We start from the raw sequence: 19,303 nt of genomic DNA on the forward strand, positions 1-19,303 counted from the left end.
ACACCATGACCTTTCAGTCATGAATAACCACACCAGTTTAATTGAGTGTTAGGATATTTATGTCCCTATTTAGTTACAATCTGTTATCATGTCTATTAATCTCAATAGCAATAAACTCATCAGAAAACACTACTGATTAGCAATCAGAACACAACTTAATCAAGCATAGACTATATTCATTCAATATTTAGGCACATCATTAATCTGAATCAACTTAGCAGCGTCTCATTAGTACATGAATCAACAAAGCAAGATCTCAATCATTTGTCTATTTGCACAAGGTATTAGTGAACATTTTAACTAACCTCAAATTAGCATTAGCATGTTGGGCTTCATGCAAAACATTTAGTGAACATGAATTTAGAAAACATCTAAGCTAAGGCTTCTATCAAAATAGCAGTTGGTACCTAGAAAGAAAAGGCAAACAGACAATCACAATTTGCATCAGATAGTTACCAATCCAACAGATCAGGAAGCAGTGTCTGTCTTCGTCCTCAGGACATCAGTTGATTCACCATCAGAAGAGATAGGACGGGGCAATGTCTTTAGCATTGAGGCAAAGCAAAGTCTCTTTCGAGACGCATAAGATAGCATAGCTTGGGAATGATCACTTCCCTCAGATAGAGGAGAAGTAGCATCAGTAAAGAATGGGGTAGAGGATGGGTTTAAAGTACTCAGAATAAACTCAGGAGAGTAGACAAAAGTGCCTGGAAAAGTGACTCGAGTGGAACGGGGAGATGGCAGAATGGAAGAAATGGGATGATTTCTTCTTGGGTCACGTCGTTAAATCAAAACTGTCTAACTATTTCCTAATTCCTCATTGGATACGTTTGGTGCATCATTATCTCTGTCCAATAATTTGGTAAGCACCTTGCTAGAATTTTCCACAGCTCACAGTTCCCATATCATGGATTGGTCCACGTCTTTGACGTCTTCAACGGTTGGAATGTCAGGTAGAAAATGTTACACTTTGCGCTCCAGTCAGTGTCTTCATTGTCTTCTCCTAGGAGAGTTAACCTTGCTCCTGTTACAAATTACACTGTTGCATCTAGCAAGAACATCGCCTTGAGCAAGCCGGTTCTCATGAGAAAGAATTTACTACGGCTACACACATATAGCTCCTGGAAAAGTACAGCTTTGTGTCCTTCAAGAAAAACAGCACACTACACGTTAGAAAATGCAATTCAATATGAGGCCAGGCAGCTAGGCCCAAGCCCTTGCTAAGTTAAAGCCCTTTTGTTTAATGAAGCAAATTCTTAACACATAACCCTAACTATGATATGCTCATACAAATTCAAACAATTATTCCATAATAATTCAGAACTTAACAAGCCTTTTCATTAGTCTTCGTATACATTGGTAACCACTCCCCGTGGGCACATTTCAAACGTGTGCATTATTTTCTATGTTAACACATTTTCTATGCATTTTCCTCACACAATATATTGCAAGCTTTCGTATTAATATTGCTTTTAAAGGACACACTCCAACAGACACATTACATTTTCCCAAAGAAAACAGAGCTGTTTTTTGCAAAGTGCCTATCTCTGGGTTTTGGCCTCTATCTCAGCGGGCTCCTAGGGAAACCTATCAAACCTGTGCATTTTTGAAAACTAGACACCTAGGGTATTCCAAGATGGGGTGACTTGTGGGGCTCTCACCATGTTCTGTTACCCAGAATCCTGTGCAAACCTCAAAATTTGGCAAAAAAACACTTTTTCCTCACATTTTGGTTACAGAACGTTCTGGGATCTGAGAGGAACCACAAATGTCCTTCCACACAGCGTTCCCCCAAGGCTCCCAATAAAAAAGGTACCTCTCTTGTGTGGGTAGGCCCAGTGCCCGCAACAGGAAATGCCACATAACACAATGTGGACACATCACATTTTCCCAAAGAAAACAGAGCTGCTTTTTGCAAAGTGCCTATCTGTGGATTTTGGCCTCTAGCTCAGCCTTCCACCCAGCATTCCCCCAAGTCTCCCAATAAAAATGTTCCCTCATTTGTGTGGGTAGGCCTAGTGCCCGTGACAGGAAATGCCCCAAAACACAACGTAGACACATCACATTTTCCCAAAGAAAACAGAGCTGTTTTTTGCAAAGTGCCTAGCTGTGGGTTTTTGCCTCTATCTCAGCCGGCACCTACGGAAACCTACCAAACTTGTACATTTTTTAAAACTAGACACCTAGGAGAATCGAAGATGGAGTGACTTGTGGGGCTCTCACCAGGTTCTGCCACCCAGAATCCTTTGCAAACCTCATAATTTGGCCAAACAAAACATTTTTGCTCACATTTCGGTGACAGAAAGTTCTGGGATCTGAGAGGAACCACAAATGTCCTTCCACACAGCGTTCCCCCAAGTCTCCCAATAAAAAAGGTACCTCTCTTGTGTGGGTAGGCCCAGTGCCCGCAACAGGAAATGCCACATAACACAATGTGGACACATCACATTTTCCCAAAGAAAACAGAGCTGCTTTTTGCAAAGTGCCTATCTGTGGATTTTGGCCTCTAGCTCAGCCGCCAGCTCGGGAAACCTACCAAACCTGTGCATTTTTGAAAACTAGATGGGGTGACATGAGTAGCTCTCACCAGGTTCTGTTACCCAGAAACCTTTGCAAACCTCATAATTTGGCCAAAAAAACACTTTTTTCTCACATTTTAGTGACAGAAAGTTCTGGAATCTGAGAGGAGCCACAAATTTCCTTCCACCCAGCGTTCCCCAAGTCTCTCGATAAAAATCGTACCTCACTTGTGTGGGTAGGCCTAGCACCTGCAATAGGAAATGCCCCAAAACACAATGTGGACACATCACATTTTCCCAAAGGAAACAGAGCTGTTTTTTGCAAAGTGCCTAGCTGTGGATTTTGGACTTTAGCTCAGCCGGCAACTAGGGAGACCTACCAAACCTGTGCATTTTTTAAAACTAGACAACTAGGGGAATTGAAGTTGGGGTGATTTGTGGGGCTCTCACCAGGTTCTGTTAACCAGAATCCTTTGCAAACCTCAAAATGTGGCTAAAAAACACTTTTTCGTCAGTGTAGTGCTTTCCTCTTATTTAGTTTCTAAGCACTAACATAACACAACAGAAATGCACTTCTGAGGTCAAAGAAGACTTTTATTGTTATTTTATTCTTCCCCAACCACAATGTTTATGAATGAATGACGAATTAGTAGCTTTCAAGTCCGCGTTAATCAAACAAAATATATCAGTTTGCAATATACACAGCAGGTTATATTTATAAGATATTGAATGCAAAGCAAAACAAATACTTCACCGTGTAGGAACTATTTACAGCTACATCTTTCTAAGGTCTGCAAGCTGAGACCCCTGTCAGCCGCGAGAAAGAGTGTCATCTACCCACACGGGATGCTGGCAACTGGCGCCAAGCTCCAGCACGAGGTCCGGCAGATTCGAATCTGACTCTCTGCAGCCTGTTACATTCGTTACAAAGGTGTGCCCCCTCCTCTCAGACCTGGGAAACTGAGCAAGCCTTTTGGAGACTGGCCAGGTCTCCAAGACTACTCCTGTTCCCAAGCTCAAGGGAAGAGAAACAACGCCCATGTACTCTCTCTTATCAGGTCTAGTCTACTGTGAGAGCAAAACATCTTGGTTCTCTGGTGCAAAAACACAGCTTGGAAAAATACAGAACTCCACGTTAAAGGCAATGGGCAGCTAACCTAAATATCAAATGCAATGTCATGTTAAAGGCAATAGGCAGCTAACCTAAATATCAAATGCATGTCTAGTGTCATGTCAAAGCCAATAGGCATCTAAGCTGAATACAAAATGCAATATATAATATCATGTCAAAGTCAATAGGCAGCGGAGCTGAATACAAAATGTAATATATGATATCATGTCAAAGTCAATAGGCAGCGGAGCTGAATGTAATATATGATATCATGTCAAAGCCAATAGGCAGAATATCTAATAGCATGTCAAAGTCAATAGGCAGCTAAATTGAATACATCATGTCAAAGTCAATAGGCATGCAATGTCAAAGCCAATAGGCGGCTAGACTGGATACAGCATATCAAAGCCAATAGGCAGAATACAGAATGTAATGGCTAATGCAATGTCAAAGCCCATAGACGGCTAAACTGAATACAGAAAGCAATGGCTAATGCCATGTCAAAGCCAATAGGCACAATACAGAATGTAATGACTAATGCAATGTCAAAGCCCATAGACGGCTAAACTGAATACAGAAAGTAATGGCTAATGCCATGTCAAAGCCAATAGGCGGCTCAACTGAACAAAACATACCATGTGCTACTGGTGAACATTGAGCAACTAATATGCGCAGTGGTGAAACACAAAGTCATTGGTCAAAACAAAACTCCATCAAATAGCAGGACATTCCGCCCTTTGACCAATGAATTTTTGTTTCACATATCTCATATTTCAAACAAACAAAAAAACATCAGCACAAAAAAAAACATTATGATCAAAGCAATCCCTGTAAAGCAATAGAAGTGAATTAACACATTGATCTCATAACCTTTCACATCAGATACATCTACATAGAAAAGACTGGGCAATTTTTTTTTTTTTTTTTTTCTGAATGAGTCTCTAATTCAACAGTGTTAGCAATTTGATGTGGCATGAGTTCTGCTCATGTAAAGATGCACGGTCCACTTGAAAGGTTTTCTGGAAGGTAAGCAAAAGTCAGAGTTCCATACGAGAGGGAAAAAAAAAAACACAGCAAACAAGTTGAACTTGAACTGAAGGCGCAGTTTGCGCAAAATGGATCCATGGTGCTGGCACTTTACTCAGCCCGGTTCAGGTTGGGGATTCGGTCCCTTCCCCGACCCCACACGCACACACCGGAAGGGGGACCACACAGCGCACTCAGGGACAGTGGCGAAACGTGGTCGGATCTGCAAAAGAAACAAGTATGACTTTTCTTGCAAATAACATTTTTCATTTAAACTGCACCCTTCCTCTTTCTTTCCCTGTTTTATAATCAGCAGGACGTTTTTGAGGCCCTTTGTTATATTTTCTGCAGGTTCTGGAGGGTCACTTGGGGCTTCAGCCCACACATCAGTACTGAGGTTTTTATCTGCTGCGCCACAGCTTCCTTTTTCTTGCACTGTCAGAAGGGCTGGGGCAGACTCATTCTTTACCAAACCTCCATTCACTGCACTTTTGTCAATTTGGGCCATTCTGTCTCCAATTTGTATGAATGAATCAGATTCTTTTCTAGGTATCAGCATAATTTCGATTTTTCCTTGGTAATTTGCAGCAATCACTCTCCCTAAAACCTGATCAATTTGCCATTTCTGTTTTGGTAACTTTCCTCTCCCCAACTGCTCTGTGACTGCTTGCATGACAGATTGCTTTTGTGCGTGCTGCACAGTTTTTATCAAATCTAGGGGAATGTGCATCTCTCTCATCTCCGCCCACCTGTAAGTGGCCTTTTCACATTTCTGGGGCACCCACATAGCCATCCCCACTAAGGCAGAATTCTGGGTGAACACTTCTCTCTCTGCATTTTTCTCATTAACATCTGCAAGGTAATTGAACCAGTTAGGTACAAGCCATGTGGCTAAAACATTATCAAAGAACCAAAAATCAGCGTAAAAATGACACATCTCACGTAGCTCTTGCTTTAAAATCTGACACACATTATACAACGCTGTTCCTTCTACTGTGCCAGAAAATAACATTTCAGTCAATGAATCATTAGTAAAACAAACATGCTTTTTATCTTCAGTAGACACGAATTCAAATGGTGCACACAGTTTCATCGGTAATTCTTTTATCTGTGGTACTCTAGCCCTGTCTTGCAAGTACCAGATCCATTGTATGATTCTAGCTAGGGGCACTATTTTCCTTCCCTGTTCTTGATTTAAATGTACATAAGTATTTCCTTCTTGCACTGCGCAGAAACCTAAAGTCTGCATTATTTCATTTGCCAAATCACAAGCGCGCAGCTGCATATTATTTTTCACAGTGACCATGTACAAAAGTGTTAGGATTTCTCTCAAATGAGGGCTATTCTTTTTCCAAAAATCAAACAAGCTAATGAAACTCAGGGTGTCTTGCTCTAAAATCCTTCGTTTTACTTGTGCATTTTGCAACGTAACTCGTAAATCACATTCTGGTCTCTCGTCCCTGTTATCAGTTAAGGAATGCACTTTGGCTGCCAAAAACCCTGGCTCACACGGAAACTCAGTGCAGCTCGGAGCTGTCTTAACCCCCTCATTACTGGAATGGGACAAGAAAGATTCTTCAAAAACAGCCCTTTTATAACTTTCAGTCTTATTTTGAATTATTGTATCCTGGCTAATTTGCTCACGTAAATTCCTATTTTCATGTTCCAACTGCCTACATTTCTCCTGCATTTCTCTGTAAGCAGATAAAGGTATCCAGACCTTTCTGTCATCATTACTTCCAAAACACACTTTTTCTACATATATACAATGGGAATTATTTCTCAAAACAACATCAGGCCTTTTAGCTACACATGCATTTTCTTCTGTAATTCCCCAAACAGAAAACAATTCACAGTTTTTCTTAGCACCATCAGGCAGTTCATCAACACATGTATTCTCAGACATGGTCTGCCGTGCTACTGTGATTCTCCAAACAGAAAACAATTTCTGTAATTCTCCAAACAACAAAAAACAATTACACTTTTAAAGTGTGCACTTAGAAATCTACTAACTCGTCAAACCCCTTCTTAATCACCTCTTAATGACCGACCCCACTTCTGGTACCAATTGTAGTGCTTTCCTCTTATTTAGTTTCTAAGCACTAACATAACACAACAGAAATGCACTTCTGAGGTCAAAGAAGACTTTTATTGTTATTTTATTCTTCCCCAACCACAATGTTTATGAATGAATGACGAATTAGTAGCTTTCAAGTCCGCGTTAATCAAACAAAATATATCAGTTTGCAATATACACAGCAGGTTATATTTATAAGATATTGAATGCAAAGCAAAACAAATACTTCACCGTGTAGGAACTATTTACAGCTACATCTTTCTAAGGTCTGCAAGCTGAGACCCCTGTCAGCCGCGAGAAAGAGTGTCATCTACCCACACGGGATGCTGGCAACTGGCGCCAAGCTCCAGCACGAGGTCCGGCAGATTCGAATCTGACTCTCTGCAGCCTGTTACATTCGTTACAAAGGTGTGCCCCCTCCTCTCAGACCTGGGAAACTGAGCAAGCCTTTTGGAGACTGGCCAGGTCTCCAAGACTACTCCTGTTCCCAAGCTCAAGGGAAGAGAAACAACGCCCATGTACTCTCTCTTATCAGGTCTAGTCTACTGTGAGAGCAAAACATCTTGGTTCTCTGGTGCAAAAACACAGCTTGGAAAAATACAGAACTCCACGTTAAAGGCAATGGGCAGCTAACCTAAATATCAAATGCAATGTCATGTTAAAGGCAATAGGCAGCTAACCTAAATATCAAATGCATGTCTAGTGTCATGTCAAAGCCAATAGGCATCTAAGCTGAATACAAAATGCAATATATAATATCATGTCAAAGTCAATAGGCAGCGGAGCTGAATACAAAATGTAATATATGATATCATGTCAAAGTCAATAGGCAGCGGAGCTGAATGTAATATATGATATCATGTCAAAGCCAATAGGCAGAATATCTAATAGCATGTCAAAGTCAATAGGCAGCTAAATTGAATACATCATGTCAAAGTCAATAGGCATGCAATGTCAAAGCCAATAGGCGGCTAGACTGGATACAGCATATCAAAGCCAATAGGCAGAATACAGAATGTAATGGCTAATGCAATGTCAAAGCCCATAGACGGCTAAACTGAATACAGAAAGCAATGGCTAATGCCATGTCAAAGCCAATAGGCACAATACAGAATGTAATGACTAATGCAATGTCAAAGCCCATAGACGGCTAAACTGAATACAGAAAGTAATGGCTAATGCCATGTCAAAGCCAATAGGCGGCTCAACTGAACAAAACATACCATGTGCTACTGGTGAACATTGAGCAACTAATATGCGCAGTGGTGAAACACAAAGTCATTGGTCAAAACAAAACTCCATCAAATAGCAGGACAGTCAGATTTCGGTGACAGAAAGTTCTTGAATCTGAGAGGAGCCACAAATTTCCTTCCACTCAGCGTTCCCCCAAATCTCCCGATAAAAATGATACCTCACTTGTGTGGGTGGCCAGGTGCCTGCAACAGAAAAATACCAAAAACCTGTAGAGATTGAGGGGATAGGAAAGCGAGTTGATAAGCACATATTTTTTTTTATGCATCTTTAGGATGCTTTGGGGATCCACACAAGTGGGGTATCATTTTACTTAGGAGACTGAGGGGAACGCTGGATGGTAGGAAATGTGTGCTGGAGCGGTGATCCTACAAAGAAAAGTGAGGAAAATGTGCTTTTTAAGCAAATTTTGAGGTTTGCAGAGGAGTCTGGGTAAGAAAATGTTGGGGGATTCACCCAAACCACACCTCCCTGGACTCCTTGGGGTATCTAGTTTAAATTTGTTTGGGGTTTGGTAGGTTTCCCTAGATGAAGGCTGCAGCCCGGACCAAAAACATAGGTGCCCCACCCCCCAAATGCAGGTAGTTTTGTAATATATCATTTTGACGTGTCCACGTACTTCTGTGATGTTCCAAACACTAAAATTCTGAAAAGAAACGCACTTAGGTTATGTTAAAAAGACCCCTCACTCACCAACCGAGTTGGTGGCATGCTTTATCATCAGAGTCCCACCTGAGGCACCTAGTGTATCACAGGTGTGCTGCAATGCCTAATTACAGCGGAGCAGGTTTTGTCCTTTTTACCACACATGCTGGTTGGATTTGGCACGAGGTTGAGTGAAGGTTCAGTAGATCAAATTTTATTAACAAGACATTTCACAAAAAATTAAATACACTATTAAAAACTGAAAGGCCAAAAAACTGAACCAATGACTCACAGCTCGTGATCTGTGAAGCCGCGTCAAGACACCAACCGCTTTACAGTCCATTCACACACCTTTCATACATGAAATGCACAAGACCATTCACGCCAGCAGCCACGGGCCCAGCACATTCTAACACTCGCATCGACAGACAGCACCACTCAATGGGCCATCACTTAAATACGCCCACATGACTGATACACCAATCACACTAGCTAATGGGAGTGTGTGGACTGACGTTTGGTTGGCACTGCAGCCAAGCGCCACTCCACACACACCACCAGCCAAGCACCACCCTACGCACACTGCCAGCCGAGCGCCACACCGCCAGCCAAGCGCCACCCAGGCACACCACCAGCCAAGCGCCACCCCTTGCACACCGCCAGCCAAGCGTCACCCCACGCACACCGCCAGCCAAGTGCCACCCCATGCACACCGCTAGCCAAGCACCACTCCAAACACACCGCCGTCACTTTTTTTGTTATAAACAACAAAGAAACCACTAACTAACATTATAAAAAAATACAAAACTACAAACACAAAAGCTCTAACTGAAAACATGACAGAAATATGAAACTGAACATCTCAAAATATAAAACAGGCAGTTTACGCTCACGGTATTTGCCCCAAAAATATTTTTGGTGTGGTAACTCCTGAAACAGCCGGCCACACACAGCCCAGGCTTTGCAGGGCAATCGGGGCAGTACATCCGGCTCTCCCTCCGTATACCTCTTCGGGCACATACTCTACATTTCTTAGTGGGCAAGTCTTTTTTGGGAGTGGGAGAAATGTGATCTGGAAAGTGGTGATCTTTCAATCTAGCCACATCCTCCACTACTGCTTCTCTAGGAACTCTTGCCTGTTCTACCACAATAAGGCTCTCTATCACTGACCCCTGAAATTTAACAAATTTCATCCTTGACTCAAGTGAACAATCCTTGAACACAATAAAAGCATTAAAGTTGCCAAATGAAATAAATGTATGGCCAACTTTTTATACCACACTTAAGACTTACGAAGAGCAGTGTAAGGTTCCAACCTCTGATCTACTCTATCAACTCCACCCATGTGCTTATTGTAGTCCAAAATGCACGCAGGTTTGCACACTTAGGCAAACTGACCGCAAACAGTCACAGGGGAAGTACTCTCATCATGGATGGTAGATAGCATGTACACATCCCTCCTGTCTGAAAATTTCAGAGTTAGCAGCTCAATATTCCGCAAGCCACTGCACTGTCCCTTCTCATGCTTTTTACAGACAAGCTCCTCTGGGATAGCCTTTCCAGTTAGAACGGATTGTGCCACAAGCAACAGTGTCCACTCTAAACAACTCCTTGAACAACTGCACTCCATTGTAGAAATTATCTACGTACAAATGATGACCTTTGGTAAACAGTCGTCTACCAGGTTCCCACACAATTTTCTCGCTAACTGCAAAATTGGGCGGACAACCAGGGGAGTCAATACTGGAATCCCTACCAGTGTAGACCCGGAAATTATACACGTATCTTGTACTACTTTCTGACAGCATTTACAATTTAATTCCATACCGTGCCCTCTTGCTAGGAATGTACTGCTTAAAAACCAAACGCCCCTTGAACAGGACCAAAGACTCATCTACACTTATCTCTTTGCCTGGAACATACACCTCTGAAAACCGATCTACAAAATGATCAAGGACAGGCCTAATCTTAAAAAGATGGTCACAATCAGGGTGATCTTGTGGCAAGGCTAAAGCATTGTCAACAAAATGCAGCATCCGAAGAAGAAGCAAATAGCGATTATGAGTCATAGTTGCTGGAAATATAGCTGTTGCCATCAAGGGACTAGTAGACCAATAAGAAGCCAGTGACGGCTTCCTTATCAACCCCATCAAAAAAGTCAAACCTAAAAACTTTGTCATCTCTTCCAGATTTGTGGGAACCCACTGGGTAGCTGTAGACTGACGCCTAAGTCTGGCAGCATTGTCCTCAAATATTGCTCCGCATACAAATTAGTCTGCTCAACAATCTCTTCCAAAAATACATCGTCCATAAACAAGTAAAAGAAATTGACAGGCCAAAAGTTTTCTGTATTGACTCTACACCCTGGGAGAGCAGTAAATGTAGGTAACTGTGGCTGCTCCATGTTTGGAGCAATTCGGGTTTCAGGTCTTCTAATGGGAAACCCGTCAGCCCTAGGCTGCTGCACTCTTGGCACATCAATGTCCTCCTCTAAAACAGGCCCTTCATCTGCACTGAGAGTGGCTTCCTCATCAGAAGAATCATCTCGGACAGAAAACTCACTGCCAGAATCTCTCACTTCCTCCTCTGCCTCAGATGCAGAGCCAGTCTCATAATCCTGGTCAGAAGACGACTCAAAAGGCATGCCAACAACCTGCTGAGCTTTCACTCTGCGGCTAGCCATGATCCTTTCTAACAACCAATGGATTGCCAACAACAACCAGCACTGTCTAAAATAAGTAATAAACAAAGTGTAGCTTTATCACAAAGAGTTATGTACTAAAGAACTATGGGCCTCATTCCGACCCTGGTGGTCTATGACCGCCAGGGCCGGGAACCACGGAAGCACCGCCAACAGGCTGGCGGTGCTTCCCAGCCCATTCTGACCACGGCGTTAAAGCCGCGGTCAGAAAAGGGAATCCGGCGGTTTCCCGCCGGATTTCCCCTGCATGGGCTGAATCTCCATGGCGGCGCTGCAAGCAGCGCCGCCATGGAGATTCTGACCCCCTTCCCGCCATCCTGTTCCTGGCGGTAAAACCCGCCAGGAACAGGATGGCGGGAACGGGTGTCGTGGGGCCCCTGGGGGCCCCTGCACTGCCCATGCCGCTGGCATGGGCAGTGCAGGGGCCCCCTAACAGGGCCCCACCATGATTTTCACTGTCTGCATTGCAGACAGGGAAAATCGCGACTGGTGCAACTGCACCTGTCGCACCCCTGCAACTCCGCCGGCTCCATTCGGAGCCGGCTTCCTCGTTGCAGGGCCTTTCCCGCTGGGCCGGCGGGTGCTCCTTTGGCGGGCGCCCGCCGGCTCAGCGGGAAAGCCAGAATGGCCTCCGCGGTCTTTTGACCGCGGAGCGGCCAAGTGGCGGTTCCCGCCCGGCGGGCGGCGCCCGCCGCCCGCCGGAATCAGAATGAGGCCCTATATCACTCACTTGCCTGAAAATGTTTGACTCACCAGTAACTACTCTGCACAGACACAGCAATCACCAATGAGATCCCACTAAAAAGAAAAAAGAAAAAAGAAAATGAGACATAAGACAACTCAAATATCATTGTTCACAAATCTAAGGACAATTTCACACACAATCCTGCATTTAGTACACCACCTACAAACATGTCATTCATATATGCCAACAATACTTCTTTGTAGTAAATTGCTTTTACTTACCTAAAACATGCAGCTATGCAAACCGCAGGACAACTACTGCCAAAACTGCAAGGATCAAAAGGAAAGGAAGCAAAAGCTTTGAACTAGTACAAAAAGAAGAAATAAACTGTTATAGTCACAAATACAAATACTTACAAATTTTCCCTGGTGCCTAAGTGGCTTCTGGGCCTAAAAAAATTAGGTCGATCTGCCCCCAAGGGGGGCAGAAATGACCAACAGCTCTGTGCCCCCTTTGGGGGACGACCCTTGCCAAAGGGGCGAAATGGGGAGCCCCAGCACAAACAAAACTAAGGGGAACAAAAAAAAAATCCCTAATGTCTTGGTGGCTTCTGCCCCCCTTGGGGGTAGATGGGCCTACAAAAAGGGCTGATCTTCCCCCAAGGGGAGCAGAAATGGCCATCAGTAATCTGCCCCCCTTTGGTGGGCGACCCTTGCGACCCACACAAAACACACACACACAAGATCCCTGGTGCCTAAGTGGATTCTGCCCCCCTCGGGGGCAGATGGGCCTAAATAAAATAGGCCGATCTGCCCCCAGGGGGAGCAGAAATGGCCATCGGTAATGTGCCCCCTTTCTTTCGGGGGCGACCCTTGCCACTGGTCGTGACCCACACCAGGGAGGGGGTTAATAAATGGATTTCATTTTTTTTTTTTTATCCCTGGGAGACACGGAAGCTTTTCCGTGTCTCCCCCTGCCCCCCAACCGCCCTTATGGCCGCTTCCTGCTCCGATGGGGAAAACGGCCCCAAACGGCCTTCCCCACGATCAGGAAGGCCTCGTAATAAAGGGGAGACTCTCCCCTTTCTTACGAGGCCTTCCTGAAAGTGTTTCCTGGCCCCGATCGCAGCACAGCTGTGATCGGGGGCCAGGAAACAACACTAGACACCGAGGATTTCACTTGGGGGGTTGGCCCCCTCGGAAAACGGACCGCCCCCCCCCCCAGGGGCATATTTTTTAAAAAAAAGGTAGGTGTCACTTCCAATCGTGCCCCCCCCGGGCTAAATTTTATTAAAAAAATAAATTAAAAAAAAAAAAAAAAGAAATGGACAGGGGGTGGCCCGTGGGCATGGCGATCCCCTGTGGGGGCAATTTTTTGTTGTTGTAGTTGTAGGGTTTCCAGGGGGGGCATTTTGGCCCCCAAGGAAACCATACAACTACAAAAAAAAATATAGATCTATATATATAGATATATCTATGTAGATATATCTACATGGATATATCTATTGATAGATCTATATATATATATATATATATATATATATAGATCACTTTTGTCAATACATGTGTGGTTTCGCTGGGGGCTGCGATCGGCCCCCAGGAAAACCAGACCCACACATAAAAGTGATCTATATAAATATATATATATATATATATATTCCAAAAATAACCTCCGAAAAAGGGAGCCCCCAACTCTGCAGGGCGGCCTCATCATATGGGTACGGAGCAACCCATAAATTCACAAACAGAAGAACAGAGATTATGAAGCCCAACTCCATTGCTGCATAGCATTTTATTCCATCATGTTTGAGCAGCATTCTCTGTATCCTTTTATCAAACAGCACGTTTCATTTCCAATCTTATTATCTTATTTCCTGACGCGTTTCAGCTCCGTAGAGCCTTGTTCACAGGTGATTCTATTTTTATAAAGTGATTGCGTGCTGGTAACCAAACTGTCACGTGATAGTAATATTAAAGCATACATCTCCCATAGTGCACTGCCAAGCATAATCCGATATATCTTTGAAGGCAGAATAGATTTTAAATACAGCATTATTGCGTTTCCACATCCTGCATGATGTAAAAGTTTCATATTGTTCAGTGCACCAATATGTGGTAGATGCATCTCGTGATTTCATAAATAAACAGTCCGGTTAAAACATTTTCTCAGTCTATTAGGTAAAATGCTGCAAATGTCATATCTCGGAATGCTAGCAGCCTGGAAAAGTCGAAAAGAGAATATTCTCCTCTCATTCCCTTTCTCACCTCCACGCTATCAATCACAGGGTAAATCCTTTTCACTGCGTGAGGGCAAGCGAGTCATGCTCCCAAAGTTAATTCCAAAAATAACCTCCGAAAAAGGGAGCCCCCAACTCTGCAGGGCGGCCTCATCATATGGGTACGGAGCAACCCATAAATTCACAAACAGAAGAACAGAGATTATGAAGCCCAACTCCATTGCTGCATAGCATTTTATTCCATCATGTTTGAGCAGCATTCTCTGTATCCTTTTATCAAACAGCACGTTTCATTTCCAATCTTATTATCTTATTTCCTGACGCGTTTCAGCTCCGTAGAGCCTTGTTCACAGGTGATTCTATTTTTATAAAGTGATTGCGTGCTGGTAACCAAACTGTCACGTGATAGTAATATTAAAGCATACATCTCCCATAGTGCACTGCCAAGCATAATCCGATATATCTTTGAAGGCAGAATAGATTTTAAATACAGCATTATTGCGTTTCCACATCCTGCATGATGTAAAAGTTTCATATTGTTCAGTGCACCAATATGTGGTAGATGCATCTCGTGATTTCATAAATAAACAGTCCGGTTAAAACATTTTCTCAGTTTGTGAATTTATGGGTTGCTCCGTACCCATATGATGAGGCCGCCCTGCAGAGTTGGGGGCTCCCTTTTTCGGAGGTTATTTTTGGAATTAACTTTGGGAGCATGACTCGCTTGCCCTCACGCAGTGAAAAGGATTTACCCTGTGATTGATAGCGTGGAGGTGAGAAAGGGAATGAGAGGAGAATATTCTCTTTTCGACTTTTCCAGGCTGCTAGCATTCCGAGATATGACATTTGCAGCATTTTACCTAATAGACTGAGAAAATGTTTTAACCGGACTGTTTATTTATGAAATCACGAGATGCATCTACCACATATTGGTGCACTGAACAATATGAAACTTTTACATCATGCAGGATGTGGAAACGCAATAATGCTGTATTTAAAATCTATTCTGCCTTCAAAGATATATCGGATTATGCTTGGCAGTGCACTATGGGAGATGTATGCTTTAATATTACTATCACGTGACAGTTTGGTTACCAGCACGCAATCACTTTATAAAAATAGAATCACCTGTGAACAAGGCTCTACGGAGCTGAAACGCGTCAGGAAATAAGATAATAAGATTGGAAATGAAACGTGCTGTTTGATAAAAGGATACAGAGAATGCTGCTCAAACATGATGGAATAAAATGCTATGCAGCAATGGAGTTGGGCTTCATAATCTCTGTTCTTCTGTTTGTGAATTTATGGGTTGCTCCGTACCCATATGATGAGGCCGCCCTGCAGAGTTGGGGGCTCCCTTTTTCGGAGGTTATTTTTGGAATTAACTTTGGGAGCATGACTCGCTTGCCCTCACGCAGTGAAAAGGATTTACCCTGTGATTGATAGCGTGGAGGTGAGAAAGGGAATGAGAGGAGAATATTCTCTTTTCGACTTTTCCAGGCTGCTAGCATTCCGAGATATGACATTTGCAGCATTTTACCTAATAGACTGAGAAAATGTTTTAACCGGACTGTTTATTTATGAAATCACGAGATGCATCTACCACATATTGGTGCACTGAACAATATGAAACTTTTACATCATGCAGGATGTGGAAACGCAATAATGCTGTATTTAAAATCTATTCTGCCTTCAAAGATATATCGGATTATGCTTGGCAGTGCACTATGGGAGATGTATGCTTTAATATTACTATCACGTGACAGTTTGGTTACCAGCACGCAATCACTTTATAAAAATAGAATCACCTGTGAACAAGGCTCTACGGAGCTGAAACGCGTCAGGAAATAAGATAATAAGATTGGAAATGAAACGTGCTGTTTGATAAAAGGATACAGAGAATGCTGCTCAAACATGATGGAATAAAATGCTATGCAGCAATGGAGTTGGGCTTCATAATCTCTGTTCTTCTGTTTGTGAATTTATGGGTTGCTCCGTACCCATATGATGAGGCCGCCCTGCAGAGTTGGGGGCTCCCTTTTTCGGAGGTTATTTTTGGAATTAACTTTGGGAGCATGACTCGCTTGCCCTCACGCAGTGAAAAGGATTTACCCTGTGATTGATAGCGTGGAGGTGAGAAAGGGAATGAGAGGAGAATATTCTCTTTTCGACTTTTCCAGGCTGCTAGCATTCCGAGATATGACATTTGCAGCATTTTACCTAATAGACTGAGAAAATGTTTTAACCGGACTGTTTATTTATGAAATCACGAGATGCATCTACCACATATTGGTGCACTGAACAATATGAAACTTTTACATCATGCAGGATGTGGAAACGCAATAATGCTGTATTTAAAATCTATTCTGCCTTCAAAGATATATCGGATTATGCTTGGCAGTGCACTATGGGAGATGTATGCTTTAATATTACTATCACGTGACAGTTTGGTTACCAGCACGCAATCACTTTATAAAAATAGAATCACCTGTGAACAAGGCTCTACGGAGCTGAAACGCGTCAGGAAATAAGATAATAAGATTGGAAATGAAACGTGCTGTTTGATAAAAGGATACAGAGAATGCTGCTCAAACATGATGGAATAAAATGCTATGCAGCAATGGAGTTGGGCTTCATAATCTCTGTTCTTCTATATATATATATATATATATATGTGCCACCAGTTGTCTTGCAGTTGCAGCTTGCGTCTTCAAGCAATGCACATACTTCAACTGATGCATTTCAACTGTAGCTTTTAGGCAGCAATAAAAAAGTCAAGTAAGTATTGTGATTATGTTTCTGCTACAAAAGGATCAGACTTTTGTCTAATGGCAGTTTTAGTGCCATAAAGAAGCGCAGAAGGCTTATATGCCTACTGCAAAGAGCAAATCTGTATTTTATGTCAGCCATTACCTGCGCTATAATACAAATGAAATGTATGTGCAGGCGGCTATGGAGTGATGAAGGGCACTTTTGCTGGGTGGTAATGCGGGAATCCGAGGAGGAGGGAGTGGGAGCACCATAAATGATTGTTGGACTGGGCGCAGGAGGTGCTAAAGACTGTGATGAATGGTATGTGACAAGGTGTTTTTTGAGTGTCTTGAAAGAACGTGCTGATTGAAGAAGAAGCGCAGGTAAGGTGGCCTCTACTGTTGCATGTATCTCACACACACCATTGATTTTGCGACTGTCTACGTAGGCTAGTGTTTTAGAGTAACAGTTTAGCCAATAGCAGAGATGGCATCTTGATGGATGACTGCTGCCGTCACTCGGGTTATAGAGGACAGCTCTGACATAGGATCAGAGACTGAGACATCAGATACTGAGGCAGCATCTGAGGGATAGGACAATGGTGCAGACCCTGGGAGTGATCTTTCAGTCGGAGGAGTCCCATTTGATAACTCCTCTTCCAGTAAATCATGAGGAAGGTGATGAGGACAGTCCTGCTGTCCCTTCGCAAGCACTGTCTGTGCAATGGGGTAATAGTGGGTTAGCCCAACCCAGAAAGCAGGTGAATGCGGCGGCAAGCAAAGAGAGAGAGTGCTCTTTTGGGAGCTCCCCAATTTAGTTCAGCCCCAAATTCCACCGCCCAAATCGTATTGTGGAGACATCAAAATTATCTATCACAAAACAAACTGGTTTTGTAAGGCAGGCACCTGTGTTTTTGGACCTGGGTTCGGCGGCCATATAGAGAAACATACTAAACCCAAACATTTCTGGAAACTAGACATCCGGGGGAGTCCACAGAGGTGTGACTTGTGTGGATTCCCCAAAGATTTCTTACCCAGAATACCCTGCAAAGCTGAAATGTTGAATAAAAACTCTATTTTTCTCGCATTTCTGTCACACAAACTACAGGAATATGCTGGGATCCACAAAATTCCTACCACCCAGTGATTCCTCACCTGTCCTGATAAAAACACTGCCCCACTTGAGTGCCTATACATAGTGCCTGTGTCAGGAATGGATCACCCCAGGGTCAACAGCTGCCTCATATAAGGACCAACATTGACCGTTGTGTGATCTATTCCTGTTGCGGGCGCCAGGCCTACCCACACAAGTGAGGTACCATTTTTATCGGGAGACTTGGGGGAACGCTGGGTGGTAGGAAATTTGGGGCTCCTCTCAGATTCCAAATCTTTCTGTCACCGAAATGAGAGGAAAAAGTGTTTTTTGGGCCAAATTTTGAGGTTTGCAAAGGATTCGGGGTAACAGAACCTGGTCAGAGCCCCACAAGTCACCCCATCTTGGATTCCCCTAGGTGTCTAGTTTTCAAAAATGTGCTGGTTTGCTAGGTTTCCCCAGGTGCCGGCTGGGCTAGAGGCCAAAATCCACAGGTAGGCACTTTGTAAAAAACACCTCTGTTTTCTGTGAAAAAATGTGATGTGTCCACGTTGTGTTTTGGGCCATTTCCTTTAGTGGGCGCTAGGCCTACCCACACAAGTGAGGTACCATTTTTATTGAAAAACTTGGGGGAACGTTGGGTGGAAGGAAATTAGTGGCTCTTCTCAGATTCCAGAACTTTCTGTCACCGAAATGTGAGGAAAAAGTGTTTTTTTGGCCGAAGTTTGAGGTTTGCAAAGGATTCTTGGTAACAGAACCTAGTGAGAGCCCCACAAGTCACCCCATCCTAGATTCCCCTAGGTGTCTAGTTTTCAGAAATGCACAGGTTTGGTAGGCTTCCCTAGGTGCCGGCTGAGCTAGAGACCAAAATCTACTGCTAGGCACTTTGCAAAAAACACGTCAGATTTCAATGTAAAAATGTGATGTGTCCATGTTGCGTTTCCTGTCGCGAGCATTAGGCCTACCCACGCAAGTGAGGTACCATTTTTATCGGGAGACTTGGAGGAACACAGAAAAGCAAAACAACTGTTATTACTCCTTGTCTTTCTCTACATTTTTTCCTTCCAAATGTAAGACAGTGTGTAAAAAAGACGTCTATTTGAGAAATAGCCTGTAATTCACATGCTAGTATAGGCACCCCGGAATTCAGAGATGTGCAAATAACCACTGCTTCTCAACACCTTATCTTATGCCCATTTTGGAAATACA

General features: G+C 43.3%; 1 long non-coding RNA gene across 1 annotated transcript; it reads right to left on the minus strand.

Annotated features, from left to right (window-relative positions):
- Nucleotides 1-4,532: 4,532 nt before the first annotated feature.
- On the minus strand, nucleotides 4,533-8,038 carry LOC138265700 (uncharacterized). Its single transcript, XR_011199406.1, has 2 exons — nucleotides 6,965-8,038; nucleotides 4,533-4,879 (listed from the first exon to the last, which is right to left on the minus strand). It is a non-coding gene; the product is annotated as an uncharacterized lncRNA (long non-coding RNA).
- Nucleotides 8,039-19,303: the final 11,265 nt, after the last annotated feature.

This window comes from Pleurodeles waltl, chromosome 11 (assembly GCF_031143425.1).
Source record: "Pleurodeles waltl isolate 20211129_DDA chromosome 11, aPleWal1.hap1.20221129, whole genome shotgun sequence".
Lineage (NCBI taxonomy): Eukaryota > Metazoa > Chordata > Amphibia > Caudata > Salamandridae > Pleurodeles > Pleurodeles waltl.